General features: G+C 55.3%; 1 long non-coding RNA gene across 2 annotated transcripts in view; it reads left to right on the forward strand.

Moving 5' to 3' along the window:
• Nucleotides 1-6,857, forward strand: part of LOC149523482 (uncharacterized) — a 40,129-nt gene extending 33,272 nt beyond the window's left edge. For both annotated transcript variants that reach the window (XR_016347066.1, XR_016347067.1), the window contains one exon: nt 1,086-6,857. This is a non-coding gene — a long non-coding RNA (uncharacterized LOC149523482). The remainder of the gene's footprint in view (nt 1-1,085) is intronic.
• Nucleotides 6,858-8,300: the final 1,443 nt, after the last annotated feature.

The raw sequence follows: 8,300 nt of genomic DNA on the forward strand, positions 1-8,300 counted from the left end.
GAACAGAAACGAGAACAGCGAGCTCTGGAGCTTGGTCGAAGCGAGGAGAGAACCGTGCAGCTGGGAGCGGAGCAGCCGTCACTGTCACGGAGATAAGTGTCAGGTCTGGAAATCTCTCGGCTTACGGCCCACTCGTCCCTAGGAAGGGAAGTCACGTTTTCTTAGACAGCGAGTCCGAGCGGAGGTTCGCGAGGTGCTTCCTTGGTGGTGGGAGAAACAGGGCTCCCGTGGGTCAGGGGTGCTGGTTTCTCTGGAACACGGTGTCCTTTTCAGCAGACGCTTGGCTCGAGGAGGAAGATGCAGGGTGGTAAGGTTGCTGGCTCCCTCTCATGTGTTTCTCTCTTGTTGCTCTCTAGTATTGGCCAATACGTTCTGTCTGTCTGTTTCTGTCTGTGTCTTTGTCCTTGCTCTGCTTCTGCCGTGTCCTTGTACAGCACACTTGCAGGCATTCCAGGTGAGCATCTCCAAGGGTTAAGGGCTCACGAGCCAACGGGAATTCTGCAGGTACGCAAGTCGCGCAAGGGAGAGCGGTGGTGCGTCATGGCTGACCTGACTCAGTGTTCTTGTAGAGGACCCGATACATAGGCGAGAGGGGGGGAAAAGGGCTAAAGGATAGAATTCCCAGAGCCACAGACCTTAGTGAGTGAGAGCTCACGCTGGGGTTTTTCTTCCGCGCTTGCAGACGAATCGGCGCGGGGCCGTGTCCGGAGAAGAAACCGTCCGAGATGGACTGGAGCTGCCTGGACGTGATTTTTGGAACACAGGAGGGGTTCTTAGCGTTCGGCCTTCCTATGGCTCTGCGTGAGTAGGAGACGGGTGCTCTGAAATCTTCAAGCGTCCTGGCAGTAGGTTTCTTCTGAGGCAGAGAGCTTCCTGCTGGGGCATGGAGCCTGGTGGCTTGGGGACTGGGGAACGGGCAGTAGTCGGTTCAACAGAGCGTGGATAGAGATTCAAGGCCTCCTTTCTCTCCGTGTTTCTACAGTTGCAGCGGGAGGGGGTGGCTGCGGTGGGTTATAGGGGAGGAAAAGCGATGCCGCGGACTGAAGGGCTAAGTTTGTTTTTTCCCTCTTTGCTGGGTTCGGTAGCAAGCGATAAGAAGTCAGTCGTCCCGGTGTCCTCCCGTCTGGGGATGGAACGAAAAGGAGAACAGCGAGCTCGGGAGCTTGGTCGAAGCGAGGCGAGAACCGTCCGGCTGGTAGCGGAGCAGCCATCGCTGACCGGGAGATAAGTGTCGGGTCTGGAAATCTCTCGGCTTACGGCCCGCTCGGGTCTAGGAAGGGAAGTCGCGTTTTCTGAGACAGCGAGTCCGAGCGGAGGTTTCCGAGGTGCTGCCTTGGTTGTGGGAGAAAGAGCTCTCCCGTTTGTCAGTGGTGCTGGTTTCTCTGGACCACGGTGTCCTTCTCAGCAGACGCTCGGCTCGAGGAGGGAGACGCAAGGTGGTAAGGTTTCTGGCTGCCTCTCGTGTGTTTCTCTCTTGTTGCTCTCTCGTATTGGCCAATACGTTCTGTCTGTCTGTTTCTGTCTGTGTCTCTGTCCTTGTTCTGCTTCTGCCGTGTCCTTCTACGGGACACTTGCAGGCATTCCAGGTGAGCATCTCCACGGGTTAAGGGCTCCAGAGCCAACGGGAATCATGCAGGTACGCAAGGTAGAGCAAGGGAAAGTGGTGGTGCATCAGGGGTGACTGACTCAGTGTTCTTGTAGCGGTCCCGATAGAGAGGGGAGGGAGGGGCAAGGTCTAAAGGATAGAAGTCCCGCAGCCAGAGACCTTAGTGAGTGAGAGCTCACGCTGGGGTTTTTCTTCCGCGCTTGCAGACGAATCGGCGCGGGGCCGTGTCCGGAGAAGAGACCGTACGAGATGGACTGGGGCTGCCTGGACGTGATTTTTGGGACACAGGAGGGGTTCTTAGCGTTCGGCCTTCCCATGGCTCTGCGTGAGTAGGAGATGGGTGCTTTGAAATCTTCAAGCGTCCTGGCAGTAGGTTTCTTCTGAGGCAGAGAGCTTCCTGCTGGGGCACGGAGCCTGGTGGCTTGGGGACTGGGGAAGGGGCAGTAGTCGGTTCAACAGAGCGTGGATAGAGATTCAAGGCCTCCTTTCTCTCCGTGTTTCTACAGTTGCAGCGGGAGGGGGTGGCTGCGGTGGGTTATAGGGGAGGAAAAGCGATGCCGCGGACTGAAGGGCTAAGTTTGTTTTTTCCCTCTTTGCTGGGTTCGGTAGCAAGCGATAAGAAGTCAGTCGTCCCGCTGTCCTCCCGTCTGGGGATGGAATGAAAAGGAGAACAGCGAGCTCGGGAGCTTGGTCGAAGCGAGGCGAGAACCGTCCGGCTGGGAGCGGAGCAGCCATCAATGTCGCGGAGATAAGTGTCGGGTCTGGAAATCTCTCGGCTTACGGCCTGCTCGGTTCTAGGAAGGGAAGTCGCGTTTTCTGAGACAGCGAGTCCGAGCGGAGGTTTCCGAGGTGCTGCCTTGGTTGTGGGAGAAAGAGGTCTCCCGTTTGTCAGTGGTGCTGGTTTCTCTGGACCACGGTGTCCTTCTCAGCAGACGCTCGGCTCGAGGAGGGAGACGCAAGGTGGTAAGGTTTCTGGCTGCCTCTCGTGTGTTTCTCTCTTGTTGCTCTCTCGTATTGGCCAATACGTTCTGTCTGTCTGTTTTTGTCTGTGTCTCTGTCCTTGTTCTTCTTCTTCGGTGTCCTTCTACGGGACACTTGCAGGCATTACAGATAAGTGTCGGGTCTGGAAATCTCTTGGCTTACGGCCCGCTCGGTTCTAGGAAGGGAAGTCACGTTTTCTGAGACAGCGAGTCCGAGCGGAGGTTTCCGAGGTGCTGCCTTGGTTGTGGGAGAAAGAGCTCTCCCATTTGTCAGTGGTGCTGGTTTCTCTGGACCACGGTGTCCTTCTCAGCAGACGCTCGGCTCGAGGAGGGAGACGCAAGGTGGTAAGGTTTCTGGCTGCCTCTCGTGTGTTTCTCTCTTGTTGCTCTCCCGTATTGGCCAATACGTTCTGTCTGTCTGTTTCTGTCTGTGTCTCTGTCCTTGTTCTGCTTCTGCCGTGTCCTTCTACGGGACACTTGCAGTCATTCCAGGTGAGCATCTCCACGGGTTAAGGGCTCCGGAGCCAACGGGAATCATGCAGGTACGCAAGGTAGAGCAAGGGAAAGTGGTGGTGCATCAGGGGTGACTGACTCAGTGTTCTTGTAGCGGTCCCGATAGAGAGGGGAGGGAGGGGCAAGGTCTAAAGGATAGAAGTCCCGCAGCCAGAGACCTTAGTGAGTGAGAGCTCACGCTGGGGTTTTTCTTCCGCGCTTGCAGACGAATCGGCGCGGGGCCGTGTCCGGAGAAGAGACCGTACGAGATGGACTGGGGCTGCCTGGACGTGATTTTTGGGACACAGGAGGGGTTCTTAGCGTTCGGCCTTCCCATGGCTCTGCGTGAGTAGGAGATGGGTGCTTTGAAATCTTCAAGCGTCCTGGCAGTAGGTTTCTTCTGAGGCAGAGAGCTTCCTGCTGGGGCACGGAGCCTGGTGGCTTGGGGACTGGGGAAGGGGCAGTAGTCGGTTCAACAGAGCGTGGATAGAGATTCAAGGCCTCCTTTCTCTCCGTGTTTCTACAGTTGCAGCGGGAGGGGGTGGCTGCGGTGGGTTATAGGGGAGGAAAAGCGATGCCGCGGACTGAAGGGCTAAGTTTGTTTTTTCCCTCTTTGCTGGGTTCGGTAGCAAGCGATAAGAAGTCAGTCGTCCCGCTGTCCTCCCGTCTGGGGATGGAATGAAAAGGAGAACAGCGAGCTCGGGAGCTTGGTCGAAGCGAGGCGAGAACCGTCCGGCTGGGAGCGGAGCAGCCATCAATGTCGCGGAGATAAGTGTCGGGTCTGGAAATCTCTCGGCTTACGGCCTGCTCGGTTCTAGGAAGGGAAGTCGCGTTTTCTGAGACAGCGAGTCCGAGCGGAGGTTTCCGAGGTGCTGCCTTGGTTGTGGGAGAAAGAGGTCTCCCGTTTGTCAGTGGTGCTGGTTTCTCTGGACCACGGTGTCCTTCTCAGCAGACGCTCGGCTCGAGGAGGGAGACGCAAGGTGGTAAGGTTTCTGGCTGCCTCTCGTGTGTTTCTCTCTTGTTGCTCTCTCGTATTGGCCAATACGTTCTGTCTGTCTGTTTCTGTCTGTGTCTCTGTCCTTTCTCTGCTTCTTCCGTGTCCTTCTACGGGACACTTGCAGGCATTCCAGGTGAGCATCTCCACGGGTTAAGGGCTCCGGAGCCAACGGGAATCATGCAGGTACGCAAAGTAGAGCAAGGGAAAGTGGTGGTGCATCAGGGGTGACTGACTGAGTGTTCTTGTAGCGGTCCCGATAGAGAGGGGAGGGAGGGGCAAGGTCTAAAGGATAGAAGTCCCGCAGCCAGAGACCTTAGTGAGTGAGAGCTCACGCTGGGGTTTTTCTTCCGCGCTTGCAGACGAATCGGCGCGGGGCCGTGTCTGGAGAAGAGACCGTCCGAGATGGACTGGAGCTGCCTGGACGTGATTTTTGGGACACAGGAGGGGTTCTTAGCGTTCGGCCTTCCCATGGCTCTGCGTGAGTACGAGATGGGTGCTTTGAAATCTTCAAGCGTCCTGGCAGTAGGTTTCTTCTGAGGCAGAGAACTTCCTGCTGGGGCACGGAGCCTGGTGGCTTGGGGACTGGGGAAGGGGCAGTAGTCGGTTCAACAGAGCGTGGATAGAGATTCAAGGCCTCCTTTCTCTCTGTGTTTCTACAGTTGCAGCGGGAGGGGGTGGCTGCGGTGGGTTATAGGGGAGGAAAAGCGATGCCGCGGACTGAAGGGCTACGTTTGTTTTTTCCCTCTTTGCTGGGTTCGGTAGCAAGCGATAAGAAGTCAGTCGTCCCGGTGTCCTCCTGTCTGGGGATGGAACGAAAAGGAGAACAGCGAGCTCGGGAGCTTGGTCGAAGCGAGGCGAGAACCGTCCGGCTGGGAGCGGAGCAGCCATCGCTGTCACGGAGATAAGTGTCGGGTCTGGAAATCTCTCGGCTTACGGCCCGCTCGGTTCTAGGAAGGGAAGTCACGTTTTCTGAGACAGCGAGTCCGAGCGGAGGTTTCCGAGGTGCTGCCTTGGTTGTGGGAGAAAGAGGTCTCCCGTTTGTCAGTGGTGCTGGTTTCTCTGGACCACGGTGTCCTTCTCAGCAGACGCTCGGCTCGAGGAGGGAGACGCAAGGTGGTAAGGTTTCTGGCTGCCTCTCGTATGTTTCTCTCTTGTTGCTCTCTCGTATTGGCCAATACGTTCTGTCTGTCTGTTTCTGTCTGTGTCTCTGTCCTTGCTCTGCTTCTTCCGTGTCCTTCTACGGGACACTTGCAGGCATTCCAGGTGAGCATCTCCACGGGTTAAGGGCTCCGGAGCCAACGGGAATCATGCAGGTACGCAAGGTACAGCAAGGGAAAGTGGTGGTGCATCAGGGGTGACTGACTCAGTGTTCTTGTAGCGGTCCCGATAGAGAGGGGAGGGAGGGGCAAGGTCTAAAGGATAGAAGTCCCGCAGCCAGAGACCTTAGTGAGTGAGAGCTCACGCTGGGGTTTTTCTTCCGCGCTTGCAGACGAATCGGCGCGGGGCAGTGTCCGCAGAAGAAACCGTCCGAGATGGACTGGAGCTGCCTGGACGTGATTTTTGGGACACAGCAGGGGTTCTTAGCGTTCGGCCTTCCCATGGCTCTGCGTGAGTAGGAGATGGGTGCTTTGAAATCTTCAAGCGTCCTGGCAGTAGGTTTCTTCTGAGGCAGAGAGCTTCCTGCTGGGGCACGGAGCCTGGTGGCTTGGGGACTGGGGAAGTAGGCGGTTCAACAGAGCGTGGATAGAGATTCAAGGCCTCCTTTCTCCCGCGTTTCAGTAGTGGCAGCGGGAGGGGGTGGCCGATGGTGGGAGGCTGTGGCGCGATGGTGGGAGAAGAAGCGATGCCGCGTCCTTGCGGACTGAAACGCTAAGTTGTTTGTTTGTTTGTTCGTTCCCCCTCTGCTGTGTTCGGTAGCGAGCGATAAGAAGTCAACCCTCCCGGTGTCCTCCCGTCTGGGGAGGGAACGGAAACAAGAACAGCGAGGTCAGGAGCTTGGTCGAAGCGAGGCGAGAACCGTCCGGCTGGGAGCGGAGCAGCCATCGCTGACACGGAGATAAGTGTCGGGTCTGGAAATCTCTCGGCTTACGGCCCACTCGGGTCTAGGAAGGGAAGTCACGTTTGCTGAGACAGCGAGTCCGAGCGGAGGTTCCACTCCCGCAGTACATTTCAACATCCCCCTCACAGAAGCTGCACCCCCACCAGTGCTCTTCCCTAGCCCATACCCCCTATTCCTGGTGTCCCTCAGTTTCCCTTCTTCTCTCCACAGACTCAGAGCAATGTGCAACCCCAGAGCATCCCTCCCTTCACGGGGCCCATCAGCCCCTCTTTTTCCTCCCTAGAACACTCCCCCATCCCGCAGTCTATCCCTATCCCTACCTTTCCCCCGTCTATAGGACCCTTAAACCCCGTTTCTTTCCTTCCCAACCCACAGTCCCTCCCCCCACACTCGCATCCCGCCTGCCATGTGACCCCCATCACTACCTTGCCCCCAGGCCTCCTTCCACACGTAAGGACTCCCTCAACCACTCTCCTCTTCCTCCTCAACAAGCCCCCATCCCAAGCCATCCCACACTCCAGACCCTTCCAATCCATGCTCCCATCCATTGGGTCCCACCCCCCTTCTCTTCCTTTCTACACCCACATCCCATAGCAACCTGCACTCCTAACGCTGCCCTTCCTCCATCCATGCCTACACCCATACACGGTATGCGTGCTTTAGTTTGTTTTGATAAACAACAGCAATCTCTCAACTGTAAAAGCTAGATTTTAATTAAACAAATGTAGTTTGTGTAATTTCTAACAGCAGGAGGAGAGCGGGAGAAGTTGTGCGTATGTTACTCCTCATTGAGGGGATGGGCAAACGTATGAGCTTGCATTGTAGTGATTTCTCTCTTGCGTCAGATAATATTATTTTGGGTGTACTTTCCGGAGGGGAACTGCAATTGAGTGCTGGACGATTTTCTAGCTAAGCCTTACGGTATAGAGCTGTTTGCAGACTCTGTGTTTCTACACTTGGTGCTTCCCAAGCTGTGTGGGCTCCCAGAGGCCAGAGAGCCTAAGTCAGCAAAACAGGGAGAGGCAGCCAAGGGTAGTGGAGCAAGTAGTCTCAGTGAAATCCCAGCACATCCGGTGGCATCCCAGAAGGAGGACCAAACCCATCAGAAGCTGGGCCTTTGAAAAAAGGTCTCTCCATGTACTGGGTAAGCTTGGAGGCCTCTCAAGGCGTACCTGCTCCCGGCAATGCACTTACTGCGTTACAGAAATGCTAACAGTGACACTCGGTGAATGGGATGTTAGCGTATAGTCGTGTATATGATTAACTGATAAGCCTGGGCTTATCGGTTAATCCTGACAACTACACACGCTTCCCTCCCCCTTGCTGTCTCTAATACAGAGTCAGCAAGGGCTGGGGGGAGGTGAGAGTCTGTGCGCGTGGGGAGCTGGCTTTTAAGTCATCGCCCCAGAAGCACCAGATCCCGCGGAGCTACGTGCTCCGTATCCATGGGTGCACTTCTGATACTGATAAGAACATAAGAATGGCTATACTGGGTCAGACCAAAGGGCCATCTAGCCCAGTAGCCTGTCTGCCAACAGTGGCCAGTGCCAGGTGCCCCAGAGGGGGTGGACCGAAGACAGTGATCAAGCAATTTGTCTCCTGCCATCCTTCTCCAGCCTCTGACAAACAGAGGCCAGGGGCACCATTTCTTCCTTCCCCCAGGCTAATAGCCTTTTATGGACCTAACCTCCATGAATTTATCTAGTTGTTTTTTAAACTCTGTTATAGTCCTAGCCTTCACAGCATCCTCTGGCAAGGAGTTCCACAGGTTGACTGTGCGCTGTGTGAAGACCTTTCTTGTATTAGGTTTAAGCCTGCTACCCATTAATTTCATTTGGTGTCCTCTAGTTCTTATATTATGGGAACAAGTAAAGAACTTTTCTATATTCACCCTCTCCACACCACTCATGATTTTATAGACCTCTGTCATATCCCCCTCAGTCTCCTCTTTTCTAAGCTGAAAAGTCCCAGTCTCTTTAGCCTCTCTTCATATGGGACCTGCTCCAAACCCCTAATCATTGTAGTTGCCCTTTTCTGAACCCTTTCCAAGGCCAAAATATCTTTTTTGAGGTGAGGAGACCACATCTGTACACAGTACTGAAGATATGGCGTACCATAGTTTTATACTTCCCCTCCTTCCCCTGGCTTCCCCCTTCCAGCTCCCTC

Source organism: Pelodiscus sinensis, chromosome 17, assembly GCF_052426305.1.
Source record: "Pelodiscus sinensis isolate ZL-2025 chromosome 17, ASM5242630v1, whole genome shotgun sequence".
In the NCBI taxonomy this organism is placed as follows: Eukaryota; Metazoa; Chordata; order Testudines; family Trionychidae; genus Pelodiscus; species Pelodiscus sinensis.